The sequence below is a fragment of the Papio anubis genome, chromosome 2 (assembly GCF_008728515.1).
Source record: "Papio anubis isolate 15944 chromosome 2, Panubis1.0, whole genome shotgun sequence".
NCBI lineage: Eukaryota > Metazoa > Chordata > Mammalia > Primates > Cercopithecidae > Papio > Papio anubis.
In genome coordinates, this window is record NC_044977.1 from 163,917,562 (window position 1) to 163,938,954 (window position 21,393).

The following is a 21,393-nucleotide window of genomic DNA, read 5'->3' on the forward strand; positions in this document are numbered from 1 at the left end:
GGCTAACCAGTTATCCCAGCACTATTTATTAAATAGGGAGCCCTTTGCCCATAGCTTATTTTTGTCAACTTTGTCTAAGATCAGATGGTGGTAAGTGTGTGTCTGTTTTTGTGTCTATGTGTCTGTTTTTGTGTCAGTACAATGCTGCTTTGATTACCCTAGTCTTATATTATATTTGAAGTCGTGTAATAAGATGTCTCTGGCTTTGTTCTTTTTGCTTAGGATTGCTTTTGCTATACATCTCTTTTTGGGTTCCATATTAAATTTAAAATAGTTTTTTTCTATTTCTATGAAAAATGACATTGGTAGTTTGATAGGAAGAGCATTGAAGCTGTAGATTGCTTTTGGCAGTATGCCCATTTTAATAATATTGATTCTTTCAACCCATGAGCATGGAATATTTTTCCATTTCTGTCATCTGTGATTTCATTCAGCAGTGTTTTGTAGGCATTAACTCTTCTTTAAGTGTTTGGTAGAATTCACCAATGAAGCTTGCCAATTATCCCAGCACCATTAGATGAATAGGGTGTCCTTTCCCCACTTTATGCTCTTGTTTACTTTGTTGAAGATCAGTTGGCTGTAAGTGTTTGGCTTTATTTCTGTTTCTCTATTCTGTGCCATTGGTCTACATACCTACTTTTATAAAAGTACCATGCTGTTTTGGTAATTATAGCCTTGTAGTATGGTTTGAAGTTGGTGATGTGATACCGTTAGATTTGTTCTTTTTGCTTAGTCTTGCATTGGCTATGTGGGCTCATTTTTGGTTTGATATGAATTTTATAATTTTTTTATTTTTTATTTTATTTTATTTGAGATGGAGTCTCGCTCTGTCACACAGGCTGGAGTGCAATGGTGCCATCTCAGCTCACTCTGCCTCCTGGGTTCAAGTTATTCTCTTGCCTCAGCCTCCTGAGTAGCTGGGATTACAGGCGTGTTCCACCACGTCTGGGTAAATTTTGTATTTTTAGTAGAGATGGGGTTTCACCATGTTGGCCAGGCTGGTCTTGAACTCCTGACTTCAGGTGATCCACCCACCTTGGCCTCCCAAAGTGCTGGGATTACAGGTGTGAGCCACTGTGCCTGGCCTAGGACTCTTTTTTATAGTTTTGTGAAGAATGATGATGGTATTTTGATTGGAATTGCATTGAACCTGTAGATTGCTTCTGGCAGTATGGTTATTTTCACAATATTGTTTCTATCCATTCATGGGCAAGGGGTGTGTTTCCATTTGTTTGTGTCATTGATCATTTCTTTCAGCAGTATTTTGTAGTTTTCCTTGTAGAGACCTTTCACCTCCTTGGTTAGGTATATTCCTAAGTATTTTATTTTATTTCTTTGCAGCTGTTGTAAAAAGGATTGAGTTCTTGATTTGATTCTAAGCTTGGTTGTTATTGGTGTACAGCAGTGCTACTGATTTGTGTACATTGATTTTGTACTGCCCACACCTTCTGTGGCAGTTCCTGTACTCATATCTGCAGCAGTTCTCATTTGCCCCTTGGATTCTGCTCAAGAAAATTTGTGTCCAGTTGAAATTACTATGAATTTCAGTTGGAAGCTTCTTTCATCCTGTGACCCCACCTTAATTCTGCTGTTTGCCTTCCCAAGTGCCCGTGTGTGGTACTAGTCAGGGATGGCTTCCAGCTGGAGGTTGTGAGTGCCTTCAATGCTCTTCCTGCTGCTGCCTCTACTTTCATATTTCATGTGGCTCCCTAAATCAGTTTCAGCTCTAGGTAAGGTTAAATTATTCTCCTGTGATGTGGATTTTCAGATTCCCCAGTGGGAATACGTGTTTGGAAGCTGATTTCCCCCCTCTCACTCTTTGGAAACTCACGTTTTTTTGCCTGTCTCATGGAATTTGCAGCAGCATGCTACTTCTTTCAAAGGTTCTGTGAATTTTTTCAGTTTTCCTAGTACATTCCTGTGGTGGTTCTTGTAGCAAAAGTTCATGGTGTGAGTCTCCACATGCTGTCCTGTCCATCCAAATGGGAGCTGTATGTTAGCCCTCTCTCCTATCTGCCATCTTCCTCAGACTAATCATGGCAGAAAGCAAAGCAGAAGGAGGCATGTCTTCTCATGGTTGGAGGAGGAGGAGAAGAGCAGATCTGTTGTTTTTTTGCTGGTTTGTTTGTTTTCCAGTCAACCACTCTATGTCTTTTGATTGGAGAATTTAATTCATTTAATTTTTTTTTCTTTTGAGGCAGAGTCTCACTCCGTCACTCAAACTGGTCTGCAGTGGTACAATCTTGGCTCACTGCCACCTCTGCCTCCCAGGTTCAAGTGACTCTCATGCCCCAGCCTCCCAGGTAGCTGGAATTACAGGCGTGCGCCACCACACCCACCTAATTTTTGTATTTTTTGTAGAGACAGGGTTTCGCCACGTTGGCCAGGCTGGTCTCGAACTCCTGACATCAAGTAATCCACCCATCTCAGCCCCCCAAAGTGCTGGGATTACAGGCATGAGCCACCATGCCCAGCCTAATTCATTTACATTTAAGGTAATTATTGATAGGTTAAGAACTTACTACTGATATTTTGCTCATTGTTTTATGTTTTGTAGTTCCGTTGTTGTGTTTTTCCTCTCTTGCTATTATCCTTTATGATTTTTTGATATTTTTTAGTTATGCGGTTTGGTTTCTTTTTCTCAATCTTTAATGCACCTACCACAGGTTTTCTTCTTTGTGTTTGCCATTAACAATTTATAGTTATAACAGTTTATTTTAATCTGCTGCAACTTAACATTGACGAAATACAAAAAGTCTACACTTTTAACTTCTCCTTCCTCCACATTTTAGATTCTCAATGTCACAGTGTACAATTTTTATATATTATGTATCCATTAACAAGTTATTTTTAGCTATAGTTATTTTTAATACTTTTGTCTTTTGTTTTTTAACAATTATTTTAGAGTTAAAAGTAATTTATGTACCCCATTATAGTATTAAAGTATGCTGAATTTGACTACATACTTGCTTTTACAGTAAGCTTTACATTTCCTTCCTTCCTTCCTTCCTTCCTTCCTTCCTTCCTTCCTTCCTTCCTTCCTTTCTTTCTTTCTTTCTTTCTTTCTTTCTTTCTTTCTTTCTTTCTTTCTTTCTTTTCTTTCTTTCTTTTGTTCTTTCCTCTTTCTTTCATTCTTTCGTTCTTTCATTCTTTCTTTCTTTCCTCCCTCTCTCTCTCCCTCCCTCCCTCCCCCACAAACTGGAATGTAGTGGTGCAATCAGAGCTTACTGCAGCCTTTACCTCCTGGCTGATGTGATCCTTCCACCTCAGCCTCTCGAGTAGCTGAGAATACAGGTGAGCACCTCTGTGCCCAGCTAATTTTTTCTACTTTTTGTAAAGATGGGGTTTTGCTATGTTGCCCAGGCTGGTCTCAAATTCCTGGGCTCAAGTGATCCTCCTGCCTTGGCCTCCCAAAGTGCTGGGAATACAGGTGTGAACCACAGTGCCTGGCTTAATATGTTTTCATGATGTTAGTTAGTATCCTTTTATTTTAATGGAAAGTACTCCCAGTAGCATTTCCTATAAGGCAGGTATATTGGTGATGAATTCCCACAGCTTTTGTTTGTCCGAGAAAATCTTTATCTATTCTTCATATTAGAAAAACAGCTTTGCCAGGTGTATAGTATTCTTGGTTGGCAGTGTTTTCCTTTTCTCCTTTTAGCACTCTGAATATATCATTCCACACTCTCCTGGCCAGCAAAGTTCCTGATAAAAAATCCACTGATAGTTTAATGGATGTTCTCTTGTATGTGGTGAGTCACTTTTCTCTTTCTGCTTTCAAAATTCTCTTATTGTCTTTACTTTTCAGAATTTGATTATAATGTGTGACAGTGAAGATCTCTTTATATTTAATTTGTTTGGGGTCCTTGGGCTTCATGGAAGTGGATGTTCATTTCTCCTTTCAAATTTGTGAAAATTTTGGTCATTATTTATTTAAATAAGCTTTCTCCCCTCTCTCTTTCTGTGCTACTTCTTATATTTCCACAATGCAAAAATTGGTTCACTTGATGTTTTCTCATAAGTCTCTCAGAATTTCTTCACTCTTTTTCTTTTTTTCCCCTCACTGACTGGGTAATTTCAAATGACCTGTCTTTGGGCTCACTGATTCTTTCTTCTGCTTGATTGAGTCTGCTGTGGAAGCTCGATATGGAGTTTTTCAGTTTAATCATTGTGTTCTTCAGCTCCAGAATTTTCCTTTGGTTCTCTTTGTATGTTCTCTATATTTTGTGTTGAACTTCTAACTTTGTTCATGCATTGTTTTTCTGATTTTGTTTAGCTGTCTATCTGTGCTCTCATACATTTCACTGAGCTACTTTAAGACAATTATTTTGAATTCTATATCAGGCAGTTCATAAATCTTCTTTTTTTTTTTTTTTTTTTTTTGAGATAGGGTCTTGCTGTGTTGCCTAGGCTATAGTGCAGTGGTACAATCATGGCTCACTGCAACCTCAATCTCCTGGGCTCAAGCAATCCTCCCACCTCAGCCTTTTGAGTAGCTGGGGTCACAGGTGCATGCCACCATATCTGGCTAATTTTTGTATTTTTTGTAGAGACAAGGTTTTGCCATTTTGCCCAGGATGGTCTCAAACTCCTGAGCTCAAGCAGTCTACCCACCTCGGCCCCCCAAAGTGCTGGGCTTACAGGCATGAGTCACCATGCCCAGCCAGATCTTCATTTCTTTAGAGTTGGTTAATGGTGTTCTATTTTGTTTCTTTGGTTATGCCATGTTTTCCTGGTTATTCATGATCCTTGTGACTTTTCATTGGTGACTGTGCATTTGAAAAAGTAAGTACCTCTTCCAGTCTTTGCAGACTGGCTTTAGCAAGGAGTACCCTTCATCAGTTAGCCCATGCAGAGATTCTGAAAAGGCCCTCTGGTGGGCTCCATAGGTGAATTTGCTGCTGGTTTTTTCAGTGGCATGGCCTAGTGACAAAGTTAGCGGGCAGATGTACCTGGCATTTGGGTTTGTAGAGGCCAGCCTGGTGCCTGCATTCATAGGTTGGCTCCACTGATTCTCCCAGGTCCATGGCAGCTGACCACGGGCTGGTGTCCATTGGAGTGAACCTGATGACTGTGTTACTGGGCCGTATGTCCACAGGGGCTGGACTGAAGCCTAGTTCCCAGGATGCCGACCTGGCACTGAGGTAGGTCTTGAGTCTGAATTGCAGGGATGGACTGGGTTGTGTGACCACCAGGGTTAGCCTGGCACTAGGATCCACTGGGTGGGCCTGGCACCTGTGTTCATGGGGACCAGCTTGAAGCCTGAGACCACAGCTGTGGGCCTGAAGCCTGGGTTTCCTGGGGTTGGTCCAGTGCCAAGGTCTACTAGGGTAAGCCTGTAGTCTGGGTGTGGGCACTGGCTTGGAGTCTTGGTTGATTGTGGACAGGCTGGAATCTGGGGCTGTGGGATTTGGTCTGACTCTAGGGTGGCCTGGGAGTCAGAGTGCAGGAGGTGGGCCTGCAGCCTGGACCATAAATGCTGTCCTGGTGCTGGGATAGGCCTGAAGCCTGAGATTGCAGGAGCTGGCCTATTGCCGAGGTTCACTGAAGAGGGCCTGGTGCTGGGGTTTGCCACAAAGTCTGGTGCTCATTTCACTCTCCATTTGCCATGCAAAGGAGAGAGAAAGTAGCTTTCTCCGCATGGTGCTGTTTGGCCTTAGGAGAGGTGTAGCATGCTTGCTCAATGTAAAACTGTCCTTTCCTTCCCTCTTCAGTGCATCTGTTTTTTTTATTTCTGTGCTCCACCCAAGTAGTATATTCTCTTGCTTGGATTCCTTAGCTCTTGTGAAAGCATTTTAGTGTGGGTAGTTGCTCAAACTGATGCTTCTGCCACGGAATTACGTTGGGAACTCCTATTCAACCATCTTCCTGATGTCATTGGTCATCTTTAAACAAATTTACATTTAAGAAGAAAAAAAATTCCTTCTTCTAAACTTTCCAAAGCTAAACCACATTTACCAGGTTTTTAGATTTGTATTCTCTTATAATATGCCTTAAACATATTCCTTATCTTTTTTTTCATTATGTCCTCTTGTTTTGGATAAATTGCTCTTATGTTGAGCCTTCTCTTACCCTTTTATTAAGGCATTTATCCATTTACCAGTTTTACTTGAATTATCATAGGAAAATTTATTCTCCTTATGAAAATAATTGGCTTTCTTAACTGCAGTTTTATTCAGAAGTGCCTAAGTTTATAACAGTTCTTCATCAGGTTTTTATGACAGGGAATTCAACTTCTTTTTTTTTTTTTTAATCTTTTTGAGGCAATAAAGTTTTCTGTATCTTTGGCGTTTCCAAATTCTTAATAAGTGACCAGCAATCTATCCGTTGCTAGAGTCCTTGGAAACCTCTCGTAAGCTATGATGTGATACAATGCTATACTAAATTAAAATTTATATGTTCTTTGATTTTCATTTTAATGGCTATTAGAAAACTTTATCTTTGAGTAGTGGATTGTTAAATATCCAACATGATATCTTTTATCTTTCTCTGTTCATATTATCTGTATTAGTCCATTTCTACATGATCAGATGAAAAGAATTTCTGCATCTGAATTTCTAATGGGCTGCTAAATACATTTTTCTGCATGATCAAATACATATTCGTCATCAAAAAAGACCAATGATTCAAAAAAATGTTACCTGTATTCCCATGTTTCAAAATTTTACTGGAATCTATTGGTGGTATCTAAATAATCTATATTATGATGACCTGGCTAATAATGTAACAACATGAGACAGCCAGAACTTGCAGGTTTTTCTGTTAAAATGATTATTATGAACAATAATAAATTAAATTGAATTTTTACTCAAAGGTCACATTATCTTCTGTGTTTATTTTCTTTTTGAAAACTAATTTCAGCTCTAATAAATCCACATATTATAAGATTGTCTAAAAGAGAATTATAATTAAATCAGAAGGGAAATAGAAATCCATCTTTTTAGAGTCAGAACATATATATTCCAGAATACATTTTCTCCTAGATGGGTGGTCTGTAAAGCCTGATTCTGAATCGAAAGTGGTCTGCCAAGTGTCCTGTGAATTAATGCCATATGGTGGTAATATTTGTATTAGATAACATTTTTATTTGGCCTCTAACATAAATTAATAATCCATTCCTTATGCTCATCAACAGGAACTGCACATTTCCTATTAATTTCAGTGAAATTTGTCTGACAATGGAAATTTTGAGAAGATAGTAAATGAAGTTGTTGGCTTCATGGATTTAAGTTTTTCGTGGTAAAAGACCTAAAACCTGCCATTTTAACCAATTTTAAATTTTGTGGTATTAATTACATTCACAATGTTGTGCAACCATCACCACTATCTATTTCCAAAAAGAAAAAAAAAAGAAAAGAAAAGAAAAAGAATACATTTGAAAACCTAAACAGAAACTTTGTACCTAATAACTTTCAATTTTCCTCTCACTCCACTCCAGCTCCTGGTAGCCTATAATCTACTTTCACTCCAGCTCCTGGTAACCTCTAATCTACTGTCTATGTCTATCTCTTTGAATTTGCCTATTCTAGATTTCTCATACAAGTGAGTCATTCAGTAGTTGCTCTTTTGTGTCTGGCCAATTTCACTCAGCATAATGTTTTAAAGTATCATTTATGTTGTAGCATGTGTCATAATTTCATCCCTTTTTATGGATTAATAATTCCCATTGTATAGATATGGGATATATCGCATTTTTTGTTTATCCATTCATCTGTCAATGGACCCTTGGGTTGTTTTCACCTTTTTGCCATTGTGATCAATACTGCAATGAACCTTGTCATACAAATGTCTGATCGAGTTCCTGTTTTCAATCCTTTTGTATATATATTTAGAAGTAGAATTGCTGGGTCTTATAGTAATTCTGTTTATCTTTTGAGGAACTGCTAAACTGTTTTCCATAGTGGCTTTACTGGTTTACATTCTCACCAGCAATGTCTGATGGTCTAATTTTTTTGCATGGTTGCCAACACTTGTTATTTTCTTGTTTGTTTGTTTACTGCCATCCTAATAAGTGTGAAGTGGTATGTCGTTGTCATTTTGATTTGCATTTCCTTGATAAATAATTATATTAAGTATTTTTTGTGCTTATTGGCCATTTGTATATCTTCTTTGGAGAAACATCTGTTCAAGTTATTTGTCCATTTTCTAATTGGATTGTTTGTCTTTATGTTGTTGAGTTGTAGGAGTTCTGCATATATTCTTGGAATTAAGCCTAATATATTCATGACTGGATGACCTCCTCTCTCTCCCCTTCACTGCTTGCCCAAAGCAGTAGTCCTGGGGTATCACCTCACTGAACCTGCCTGGACTATTTCTGTTCTTAACACCTTGGCCCAAATTATTTTATTAGATATCTTAGTAAGGTATTTGTGTTTCTGCCCCATTAACAAGCAATGAAAAACCCCAGGACTGTCTCCAGAATGTGGTGAATTTCTCTGCACCTATCAGAAAATAATTGGAAATAATTGGATTCATTTGATTTGACAAATAGAGGCTTCAAGGTGCCAATATAAGAGTGGTAAGATGGTATTATACACCAAGTTGGTGAATGTTGGGCTTACTAACTATCCATGTTACACCTTTAGCCATTTGGAAGAAACGTCAACTGTATGAAACCCTGGTGTTGATGGTAGGGGACTGGAACAACCGGGGGGCACTGGGCATCACAGGAAGATGAAAGAAATAGGAGCTTCCTGAAGGAGAAGTAGAAGCCAGCATTTAACCATCTTACTTCTGTTTCTATGGGTGTGGGGTTGCAAAGGGAAATCTTGAGGATCATGTTTGCATTGAGAGGTGAACTCGAATGGGAAAAGGGAGTTGATTGCATTTTCTGTACTTTTGGTTAGACTCACTGTGAGGCCTTAGTTAAGGTCTTCTGTGTGACTCATAGGAGAAAAGTTAAGCAAATAACATACGTATATATATATGTCATTACATAAGGATTGCCTTAATAGATAAATAGTAAATGGGCATATATTTCCCAACCATAATAGCTGTGACTTTCCAAAAGGTCAGTTCACCTCTTTCTTTTGTAATGAAGAACATTCTTTAAAAAGACAGAGAAAACCCACACATTAAGGCTTTGTACTATCAGCACCTAAGAGGCTTTAAAATGTATGTTCTGTCAAGATCAATGGAAAAAACAGAGCCACTGTGTGTGACTTAGTAAGGTGGTTAACCTTACATAGTTGTGGGAGCTGGTGGTCTAGAGAAGCTGATGCTCTAATTCTGAAGCTGGGCCTGAGCTCTTTTTTTTTTTTTTTTTTTTTTTTGAGACGGAGTCTTGCTCTGTCACCCAGGCTGGAGTGCAGTGGTGCGATCTCCACTCACTGCAAGCTCCACCTCCTGGGTTCACGCCATTCTCCTACCTCAGCCTCCTGAGTAGCTGGGACTACAGGTGCCTGCCACAATGTCCGGCTAATTTTTTGGTATTTTTAGTAGAGATAGCATTTCACCGTTTTAGCCAGGATGGTCTCTATCTCCTGACCTCGTGATCCACCCACCTCGGCCTCCCAAAGTGCTGGGATTACAGGCGTGAGTCACCGCGCCTGGCCAAGGGCCCAAACTCTTAATAGGTCAACCTGACCAGCTATCAGGAAAGAAAGATGGATGTGGACAAGAGAAAGGACAATCTGAAATGTGTGAAGGTGAACTGGAACCCATATCTATCTCTTACCAAGTCCAACCTTGTTGTTGCTGTGGGTGACCTGCAGGGGACCCTGGTGCCCTTTTACATGGAGCTACACTACTCTGGGCCAGTACTCAGAGATACTGAAGGATGACACTGCAGGAAGCTGGAGGAGCTGTGAGTCAGGTACTGCCCCATTCAGATCAACGGCAAGGTGCATGAACTGCCAGTGTCCAGCACCCCACGCTCACCGTTGGAGGTGAAAAGCATACTTGCTGTTTTGCTTCTGCCTTTTGCACCTCACAGAAAGAGAATGCTAGGAAATATAGTTCCAGTTTTGCTAAGTCAACAAAGTATCAAGATAGCACAATGCACTTGCCTACAGAGTTCAGAACATTTGTCATCCTTGACCCTTTCTCTTCCTTACCACTTGCATTGGATTATCTATTCATTCTGTTGATTCTTTCATAATAGCTCTTATTCCCTCATTTTTGCCACTACTCAACACCATGTCTGGACTATTTCCCTGGCTTTGGTCTCTCCTCTCTTTAATGTGTGTTCTGTGACTAATTGCACAACCTGTTTGCAAGTTTCAATGACTGTCCTATCTTGTTCCTCATTGCCTGAATCCCTGTTTTGGTAACTTGCTTTGCCACTCAAACCACAAAGACAGGGGAACCCTGATTTTACCAGACTTCCCAGGGACTTGCACATTGTCTCTGAACCTCAGCACCATAGCTGAAGCCTTCTCATTTGCTGACTGTGGTCCCTACATGCAGCCTGAGACAGTTTTACCTTAACTCAAGATGGTTATTGCTGGGCTTAACTGGCCAGAAGAGAGATGCCCTGTGTTATCATCGTAATGGCCAATCAGACCAGCCCAGTTGCCTTACACATACCTACCCACGATTGTGCTTTGCCTGCCCATCTTACCCTTTTCCCATTTCCTGCTGCTGGTCCACTGCCATTGTACTGGTTATGGTGAGTTTCCAGGCTTTCAGCTCTCCTCAGTGTGGCTCATGAAAATGTTTATTCAGTGCTCCTATCACATTTGCTTCCACGATTCTATGGCTTTTAGTAGAATTCAACACTGTTGATTACCAAACTCTTCTATCCTCTGCAATACCTGTGATCACAGTGCATTGCTCCAGCACCCGTCCAGTTATGGAAGTCATCTCTGACACCTCACTCTACCTCACGTCTAATCCATCAAGTTCTTCTAGTTGTAGGTGTAGCTCTTGAATTTGGTCACTTCCCCATATCCGTGGCTTAACTGACGAAAGCCACACTACCTTTCCACAATGACAATTGCCCACACTACATTTCAGTTTGTAGGTCCACTGTGGTCTGCTGCCTGTTTTTACTCTGTGACCCAGGCTGATGGAGCAGACTCTCTCTAGAACATTGCTGATGGTGTGGCAGAGAAAACAGAGAACATGATTAGTCTTTTGTTGGATCTTGGATCTTCTATTCAGAAATACTCTTGTGAAATACCACTATCCTCCTCCCTCCACCATTTTGCCAGACAATGCAAGTCACAAAGCCATGACTGAGTGCATCAAGGCATAGCTGTACAGTCTTGTCTCATGGAAGGAAAATGGAGGTAGGAGCCAAATAAAATATACCACATCTGCCATCATCATCCTATTCAAGATACCATCATCTCTTATCTAAGCTACTGCAATAGTCCCTGTATTAGTCAGAGTTCTACCATAGAAACAGAAACACCATGAGTGATATACAAGAAAAGATTTAGGTTGGGCACAGTGGCTCATGCCTGTAATTCTAGCACTATGGGAGGCTGAGGCAGGTGGATCACAAGGTCAGGAGATCAAGACCATCCTGGATAACATGATAAAACCCTTTCTCTACTAAAATTACAAAAAATTAGCCAGGTGTGGTGGCAGGCACCTGTAATCCCAGCTACTAGGGAGGCTGAGGCAGGAGAATTTCTTGAACCTGGGAGGCAGAGGTTTCAGTGAGCCGAGATCATGCCACTGCACTCCAGCCTGGTGACAGAATGAGACTCCATCTCAACAACAACAACAACAACAACAACAGCAACAGCAACAACAGATTTATTACAGGAGGTGAGACCATATGCAATTGGGGCTGGTCCCAAGACTTAGGTCATTCAGACGGCAGTTGGAAAGGGAAGCTAGATACAGAGGAAAGCAAGGATAAACTGAGAACAAAATGGATCCTATGAGAACAAAATAGAACTTACGTCTCTCTATGTTTTACTTTCTCCATCCACAATGCTGTAGGGGGCCTGCAGGAGAGGCCAGTACTCTTCTCTATTCAAGCTGCATGTACACTTGGCCCAGGACTCAGACCCAAAGGGAGGAGATCTAGTGGGAGCTGGAGAAACTGTGGGTCCTGGCACTGCTGCATGCCAGTAAGATGAGCTGGCAGATGAGCAACAATGAGTATGAGCTGCCACACTGCTGCTGACCCTCAGAGCTTAAAACATAAGGCTGCTGCTCCACTTTTGTCTTCTCATGCATAATATCTCTTGTGGCCAACAGTACCAAGAACCACATGGGAAATATAGTTTCAGATTGACTGACTTAACACATAGAGAGTTACCAAAGTCGCCTAACCGGTCTACATATATATGCTGTTGCACTCTCGCACTATTCCTAGTTCTTCTCCACATGAACTTTGAGTGATGTTTCAGAGTGAAACAGATCCCATTGCTCATCTGCTTAAAACACATAAAAGGATTATTTACTCTAAGCTTAAAGGCAATCTCCCAACCTGGCTTGTTAAATCCTCCATAGTCTGGCCTTTGCCTTCCTCTCCATTCTCATCTTGTACCATGTTCCCCTCACCCTTTGAAATACAGCCACAGTAAAGCTTTTGTATTCCTATAGAGCCTCTACATGGAATATTCTCTCTGTCTGAGATGAGTTCTTATTTTTCTGCTTTATCTGGTCAGCTTCTACTCATCCTTTAGCTTTGACCTCAATTTTAAACTATGTAATCAGTCTTCTGTTATTGCTCCTATTAGATCAAATTCCTTTATTATGTGTGCTTCCATGGTACCGCATAGCTCACATTCATGGCCGTTATCAATGCTGCACTTTTAATTCATTTGTAATTATTTAACTAGTATCTGTCTCCCTATAATGCCATGGCTCTAGGGCAAGAGTCAGCATTTTTTTCTGCAAAAAACCAAATAGTAAATATTTTAGACTCTGTTGCAGCTACTCAGCCCTGCTACTGTAGTGCAAAAGTAGCCACAGACAAAATATAAACAAGTGAGTGTGGCTGTATTTCAATAAAACTTTACAAAAAAAAAAAAAAAAGATAGTGAGCTGTATTTGGCCCATAGCCCTGAGGTTTTTCAAACTCAAATCAAGGACATCAGGCAATGTTTATTTTGATTACCATTATATCTTCAGTCCCTAGCACATTATTTTATTCACAGCAGGTAGCAATACATAGTTGCTGAATGAATTAATGAACGCTATTCATTTTCATACAAACAGACTTTGGCTATTGTGTTTTCCCCATATTTATTCAAACCGTTTGCACTCTCAGGAATACCTTCTCCCAATCCAAATTGTATGTCACATCTCAAGACTCTTCTTGCTCACCACTCTTTTCATGAAGCTTCTATATGTGATTACCTGAGTTTTCAGTATTGGGGTATTCCGAACTCTCATTGAAGTAATTTTCTGTACCCGTAACTTGACTAAATACACTTGTAATAGGACTTTACAGTTCAACAAGATGTCTTCCCAAAGTTTGACACTTTGGATGAAACACTCCTGAGTCCTGCTTGTTTCTGGGAAGTGAGAGAGAAAAAAATAGTGAGAACCAAACACACAAAAAAAGTTGACAAATTATTCTGCTGCATATGTCAATGAGAATGCCCTACACTGTGACAAGTACTAGTGCTTGGGTAAGATGTGGGCCCCCAAATTCAGAGGTCAGGACAGTCTTCACTGAGATGACATTTGAGGTAACTTTTTGAAAATCCACATATTACTTATATTTGGTTTAGGATAACACCAGGAACTTACTTTGGTTCCCTTTACCTCCCAACTTTTTATTATGACAATTTTCAAGCATAAGGGAAAGTTGAAAAAAAAAACAAAACAATTCAGTGAACACCTCAATACTTATCATTTAGATTCAAAAATTATTTATATTTTTCTATATTTGCTTTATCTTCTCTCTATACTTTTCTTCTGATGCATTTAGAAGTAAGTTATAGACATCAACTATTCTATCTTAAACAATTTATGTGCATTTACTAAAAAGTAAGAACATTCTCTTACATAACCATAAAGCTATTAGCTATTCTTTCCTTCATCTAATATCCAGGCCATTTTCAAATTCCCCACTTAACACACAAACTGTCTTTTTAGGTTTTTTTTTAAAAACCCAGGATCCAATCTACTTGACTATTAAGTGAGTCTAACTCTTAAAAAATATAGGAATTCTTAGATAAGAAGTAGATTAAAAGTTCACCTTAGAGAATAGCAGGTGCAAAAACATGGGAGCTCTCTTGATGGAGTAGCAGAGCAATATTCTATTACCTAACAGCCAATAGAATTGGTGGAAAATACCTTTGGAGGAGTATGAAGAACCAGATCATGAATGATCTTGAGTATTAGGCAAAAGAGCTTTGAATTCATTCTTCTGTTGAGGTGGGTTTTATCATCCCATAAATTTTGACAACATCAGGGCTGAATAGTAAACTTTAGGAACAATCTCACTAGCATGATATTCCTTAGCTTTAGTCTCTTTTTAGTTAACCCCCTTCACTGCAGTATCTTAGATTATCAGATTTTTTAAAGCAGCCCTCTCCAACTGTTGGCTTAAGCTGAACACATCCATGTCTTTTTCAAAGGATAGAGAGTTTCACTTATTGTTAAAGGGACGTCTGGGCATATTCTTCCAGCAACAGACTGATTTGCCTTTCAAAGGTTACCTTGACAGTCTTAGACAGCATATGGCCACAGTGGAACTTGACCCCTTTCTCTGCCTTCTGGAAGCCTGTCACAGGGGACTTTATCACAGTCCTTCAAGGGCCAGGGCCTACATTGTACTGGTTATAAATAAGAATAACCATTTGCCCCTTCTGATGTGTAAGTGGAAGTTCTTTGAACCAGTTACAATTGGATTGTCATTGAAGTGAAAACCACAACTCATTCAGCATTTCCCTCCTTTATTTATATAGTTGGAGACTCAAAGGCCAGTGGAGGTTAAATTACTTATCTGGGATCACAGTGCTAGGCAGTGGTGAACAACTACCCTTCAGTGGGCATGGCTATGTGCCAGTCACTGAGCTCCATGCTTTATATAATACAGAGTGTCTCTCTGGAGGGGTTACCTGATGAACTCAGATGGCATCAGATATGCAGGGAACTGGCAGTAGCTTTTCTCATGGTCCCCCAACACCTAGAGTAGCTGTGACAATGTCCACTTGCTGGTTGCTATTTCAGTATTTTTCAGTTCTAGACATCTCCTTTGAGTTTAATCATTTAGTATATTCACATGACAACTTCTGATTATAATCTTTTAGGGTAAAGCTTAGCCTCTTGGATTTCCTTCTTCTCTCTTAAATATGGCTTTTGGAGGTTTAAGGGGAGGGAAGAGTAAAGGGATCCTGGAATCCATTCTGTCTTATGTTGGATTTCTCAGAAGTAGACCTCGAGGTGAGGATTCTTTAAAGAAATACTCTTAACCAGGTCCTGGGAGAGAGTACTAGGGGACTTCTAGGGCACAGGTCACAGAAAAGTCCTATATCTTAACCTAGTTCGTTGTTAAACACTAGTGCGTTCATCATGTGAAAATTCAACAGGTTGTTCACATCATTTCTGCACTTTTATGTATGTATATTTTTAAAAACTCTGTCCAAAAAATGTCCAAAAAATTCTATCTCTCCAGTTATACATTTTTTTCTGGCTACTTCTTTCTTCAGATTACATGAATATAGGAGCAATTAATTTTTAAAATATTTGTGCTACAACAGTATTTTTTTGTTTTTACATAACAGGATTCTTGCAATATAATTTATGTCACATAAATTCACTCTTAAAGTTCACAATTCAGTGATTTTTAATATATTCACAAAGTTGTGTAACCATATCCACTGTCTAATTTTATACTTTTCAACATCCCAAGAGGAAGCCCCACAGTCATTAGCAGTCAGCCCCACATTCACTTCTTACCCCAGCCCTGACAACCACTAATCTAGTTTTTGTATTTATGGAATTGCCTATGCTTGACATTTTATATAAATGGAACCATAGAATATGTGGTCATTTGTAACAGGCATCTTTCACTTAGGAAAATATTTTCAAGGTCCATTTACGTTCTAGTATGTATCAACACTTCATTCCTTTTTATTGCCAGATAATATTTCAGTCTGTGGATATGCCACATTTTGTGTTTATCCATTAATCAGTGATGGACATTCGGGTTGTTTCCACTTTTTGGCTATTATAAACAATGTTACTACATTCAGGTACACGCTTTTATGGGGACATGTGTTTTCATATCTATTGATACTTAACCAAATAGAAACTTCAACACTTGAACATTATAAAATAGTCTTCCAATTACCTCTTAGGTCAAAGAGGAAATCAAGATGGTAATTACAGAATATGTAGAAACATAAGACTGAATGAATAGTATATTAAAACTCACAGCATTACGTCATAACTGCACTCAGAGGAAATTTCATAGACTTAAATGTTATTACATTGAAAAGAATAAAAATAAACAAATTGAGCATTCATCTCCAGAAGCTCAAATAGAACAAGAGCAACAGTAACAAATAGAAGGATCCAAGAGAATAGAAGAAACGGCTGGGCACGGTGGCTCACACCTGTAATCCCAGCACCTTGGGAGGCCGAGGTGGGCGGACCACCTGAGATCAGAAGTTCCAGACCAGCCTGGCCAACGTGGTGAAACCCCATCTCTACTAAAAATACAAAAATTAGCTGGGTGTGGTGGTGGGCGCCTGTAGTCCCAGCTACTTAGGAGACTGAGGCAGGAGAATTTCTTGAACCTGGGAAGTGGAGGTTCCAGTGAGCCGAGATCTCGTCACTGCACTGCAGCCTGGGCAACAGAGTGAGACTCCGTCTCAAAAAAAAAAAAAAAAAAGAGAGAGAGAGAGAATAGGAAAAGCTGGACATTGACAGGGAGCCAGCCAAGCAATGGTGCAATGTCAGGAAAGTCAGGTGAATGGTAGCTTCAACCTGAACCTGAAGGAGAGGGCTATAATCTTGTTATTTCCCAAGGTAGTCCCAATTTGAGAACTTGAAATGAAAAGAATGGGCTTTCCTGCTCCTTCCACACAACTCACTCACTCTCCCATCAATCATTGCCTAAGGGCCCTCCCATGACACTTCTAGCTCTAACTCAGGTAAGTAAAGCTGCTCCAATAGCCTGAAGGCACATCTCCAAAGAATAGACTCAGGTGTGGGCATTGGAGGCAAAAACACACATAAATGGACACACAGAACTTGTAAAAGTGATCCAAGGGGATCTGGGGAGAGCATTGAGAAAATGCCAGGAGAATCGCTTGAACCTGGGAGGCGGAGGTTGCAGTGAGCCGAGATGGCGCCATTGCACTCCAGCCTGGGTGACAAGAGCAAAACTCTGTCTCAAAAAAAAGTCTTCCATATGTGACTATGTGGAACCTGTTGTATAGCCTGTGCACCCTACATGCCTACCTGTTTACTTGACCTTACCATGGTTCACACTGGCACACTAAGTCTCTACCACATCCTGTGCTGCTTATGGCTTCAGCAGTCCACCACATGGTCCCTGAGTTGTGGTGACCATGTTCCTTGCCATGGTGGGTTCCAGAAATCTCTTTGGCCTTCATCTCAGTTACCTTTTCTGTCTCCCCTTGGGGGACTGGGGGTACTTTTGTGTTCTCTCCACACCTTATTTGGACTCAGAAAAGCTGAACCCTGGCTCTCACTCTGGCAACCCATGTTCTTATTTGATTTCAATGGGACAGTCCCTGAAGTTAGAGCCGGGGAAAACTTTGAGGCAATGTCCTCTTGTGCCTTAGAATTGAATTTGGAAAATCCCCCTCTGGTATTTCCATTTCCCCCCAGTCGGAAACTTGCCATTTTCAGAGAGGAGCTGATCTGTTTCCTTTTTTGTTTCCTCCCTAAATCTCTTTCTGTCAGAAGCAGGAAAAGTTGGGCATTTCACTTTCTATGTATCATACCCTTCTTACCCAGGGCATCAAGCCCCACATCCTTGGCCAAAGGTAGACAGGGTACTTATCTTCACTATGGAAAACACTCTATTTAGTCAGTTCTTCTCTGGATAAATTAAAGGAGGGAGATAAGGGAATTTAGAAATGCCTTTTCTTTTTTAAGTCTTGCTGCATATTTGAGAATCTTATTGTCCAAGTCAGAAGCCACATTATAGCTTTCTTTCTCTTTGCATTCCTGCTTAACAATTCTAATTTCCCCCAAGGCAGATGCATACTTTAGGCTGTCTAGAGAGAGCTGTCTCTAGCAGAAAAGTATAGGAAAAAAAATGTGTTAATGTAATTGTTAGAGCAGTATAATTCTGACGCAATATTTAGATTTACAACTTTATGGTTGAGATCAGGTTTCAGATTCCATCTAAATCCTAACTGGTTAGGAGAGAAAGTGCAGGAGGCCAATATCTGCTCCTATCAGCAAGTTGTCATAGACATGTAATCTACCTCCTCAATATTCTACTCAGGGTGTGGCACACAAAGTTGTAGAAAGAGGCAAGCAATGACAAAAATTATCATTTTTGTCAGTGGACCATAATTTTTTCGCAGTAGACTGTAATTTTTAAAATGATGTAACTTTCTAGTTAGTGGGCTGTCTTCTAGTCACCAATGCAAATAACCTTTTACTGACTTGTCCTTTTGCCTCAGGCTGTAATATGACTGCATGATACTGTTACCGATTGTCTTGATTTAAAATTTTGACATTTTGTTTATCAAGAATATTTTTGCATTACTTTTTACTTTTTAAAATAATGCACCAAAATATGGCATATCTTGATTACTGAGTTTTTTGGTATCCCCTTAAATTTTGCACTGGGGCAAGTGCCTCACTTGCTTCACCCTAGTTTCAGCCTGTTTGCCCCCAAGATACAGCCTAACAAAACCTTCACTAGTGTCACTAGAGAAACTCAATATTTTATTTTATTTATCACTTTGTCTTTACCGTTCTGGTGATTCTTACCACTAGAATCGTCTGTGTACAGGTCTAATTACCCATCCTACCTCCTTCAATTGTAAACCACTTGAGGTTGGAATACTGTTTTGATTCACCTTTGCATCCTTTAAAATCTGTTAAAGCACCCTGTACAACAAAGATTTATTTAAGGAAAGAAGAACACTCTTTAATAATAAAGGAAAATATAAATATAAAATACATTTTAGAAGTATTTATACCAGAATGGTCACAGGTTTTTTTTTTTTTTTTTTTTTTTTTCCCAAAAGTGTTTCGATAACTTTTAGGCTACCTTTGAAATTTACTTATATTGAACACCTTATTCTTCTATGATACAGAGTAAGTGAACCACCATTGTGTTCACTAAATTTCTGTTCTTTTAGAATACTGTGACTGATAGTAGAAAGAAAGGTAGTAGAAAAATATAAAGGGAAAAAAAGTGGAGAAAAAGAACGATAAAAACCTGAAATTAAATGTTTGCCTTTGATAATCTACAAAAAGGATAAGCCACACGCAGAGACTCAGGAGTTGATTATACAATTTATCTTTAAGCAATTTGATACAATATTGCCACAGGACATGACATGGTAATTTATTTCTAAAATGTTAGATTCTGTTAGTATTTTCAGATCAAACTTTGTTTTCTTCTTGACATAATTGATTACTGCTTTCATTGGGATTTATTTTAAAGTAATTCTGTACTGAAAAACTGCAAGGAAAGTAGAAACTGCACATTTCTCTATTAGGGCAGCTGTGTCTAGAACAGCACAGCAAAATTCTTTATTTTGCTATTTGATTTCTCTATCTCTGTAGAAAGGACTTCAGGTCACACATCAGTTTTTCAAATGAAGATTACTCAGATACACAGATTGAAAACATTCTACAATCATCAGTAGTGATTTAGGATATGAAACACAGAAATTTGAGGGCGTGAATTAATTATACCTTTTAAGGATGCTTTACTTCCACTACATAAAGTCCTTCATTGCATTTTCCCACGTATGTTAGTTAGCTTTTGCTGTGTAACAAACCCCAATTTAGTAGCCTAAAACAGTTAACATTTATTACTTCTTATGCGTTTATGGGATGACAGGGAGGTTCTGCTGATTAGGAACAGGATTTGCTGGTCTTGGCTAGGTTCACTCATGGGTCTATGGTCAGCTGGTAGGTCAGCTAGTAGGTCAGCTAGGGGCTGGCTGGTCTAGGGTTGGCCAAGATGTGACCTTGTCTTTGCTCCATACAGTATGTCACTCTGCAGCAGGCAAACCTGGGCTGGTTACCATAGCTGTGGTATGGTTTCAAGATAAAGAATGCAGAAACATGCAAACCCTTGTCAGACTTAGGCTTGGGACTCTCACACTGTCACCTCAGATGCATCCTACTGGCCAAAGCAATACATAAAACCATCTCAGAATTCTGTGATGAGCTTCAAAGTCACACTGCATGAGGTATGGATACAGGGACGAGAATAATTAGGGAAGGTTATTTTTAGAATAAATCTACCATACAATGTATGATATTTTCTTAATTTCTATGTAATTTATTTCCCAAGATATTTGAGATAGATTTCAGAAAATAAAATTATGCAAGAATTTTACATAATAAAAACTTAATATTATGTGCGGTTGGCAGAATTCTAAGATGGACTTTGAGATTCCTGCCCCTTCGTTTACATGCCCTGTTTAACTCCCTCTCTTTGAGTATGAGCAGGATCTGTGGATATAATGGTATAGTTACTCTTTTGATTAGTTTACATTATATGGCAAAAGGGATAGGATAGTGATAGGATACTCATGTTATATTAAAAAATTGCCTGTCTTTGCAGACTAGAGAGGCTGTCCTTCTGGCTTTGAAGAGGTAAGCTGTCATGTGTTGAGGGAGCATGTGGCAGGGAACCATGCCGGTCTCCATGGAGCTGAGAGCAGCCTCTGGTTGACAGCCAGCAAGGAAGAGGAGACCTCAGTCCTACAACTACATGGAACCAAATTCTGTCAACCCCAACTTGACCTTGAGCTCCAGAAAGGAATGCATCTAACTGGTTTGGCTCAGGGTCTCATTGCAGCTTTGTGAGAACTTGAGCAAAACCGGTTAGCTTGTACCCAGAATCTTTACCCATAGAAACAAAGATAATAAAGGTATGCTGTTTTAAGCTTCTAAGCTTGTGGTAAAATGGTTTGCAGCAATAGAGAACTAATACATAAGGGGACAAATCCAGAAAATACATTATGAACAAGACATCACCGGACAATAGGAACAAAATTTTACAGATACTACAGATGGGGACTTTAGACAGTTATTAAGTTGAAAACCAAATTTAATTCTGAGATTCCTTGTGGCCAAAATCAAAGGAGAAAGATAAACTTTCATTATTATTTTTGCACTTATTTTTGTGTGTAGCACATGGTTCCTGCTTGCAGGCTTAAAAGACACAAACAGCGTAATGTTAAATATCGATCTTGGGGCGGTAGTGTCAGAAAGGTACAGCTGATATGCAGGGCTTAGGGCTTAGAGGGGAGTGAGATAGCAGGACAAAAGGATAATTCTGTTGCTGCTGCATTAGAAAGT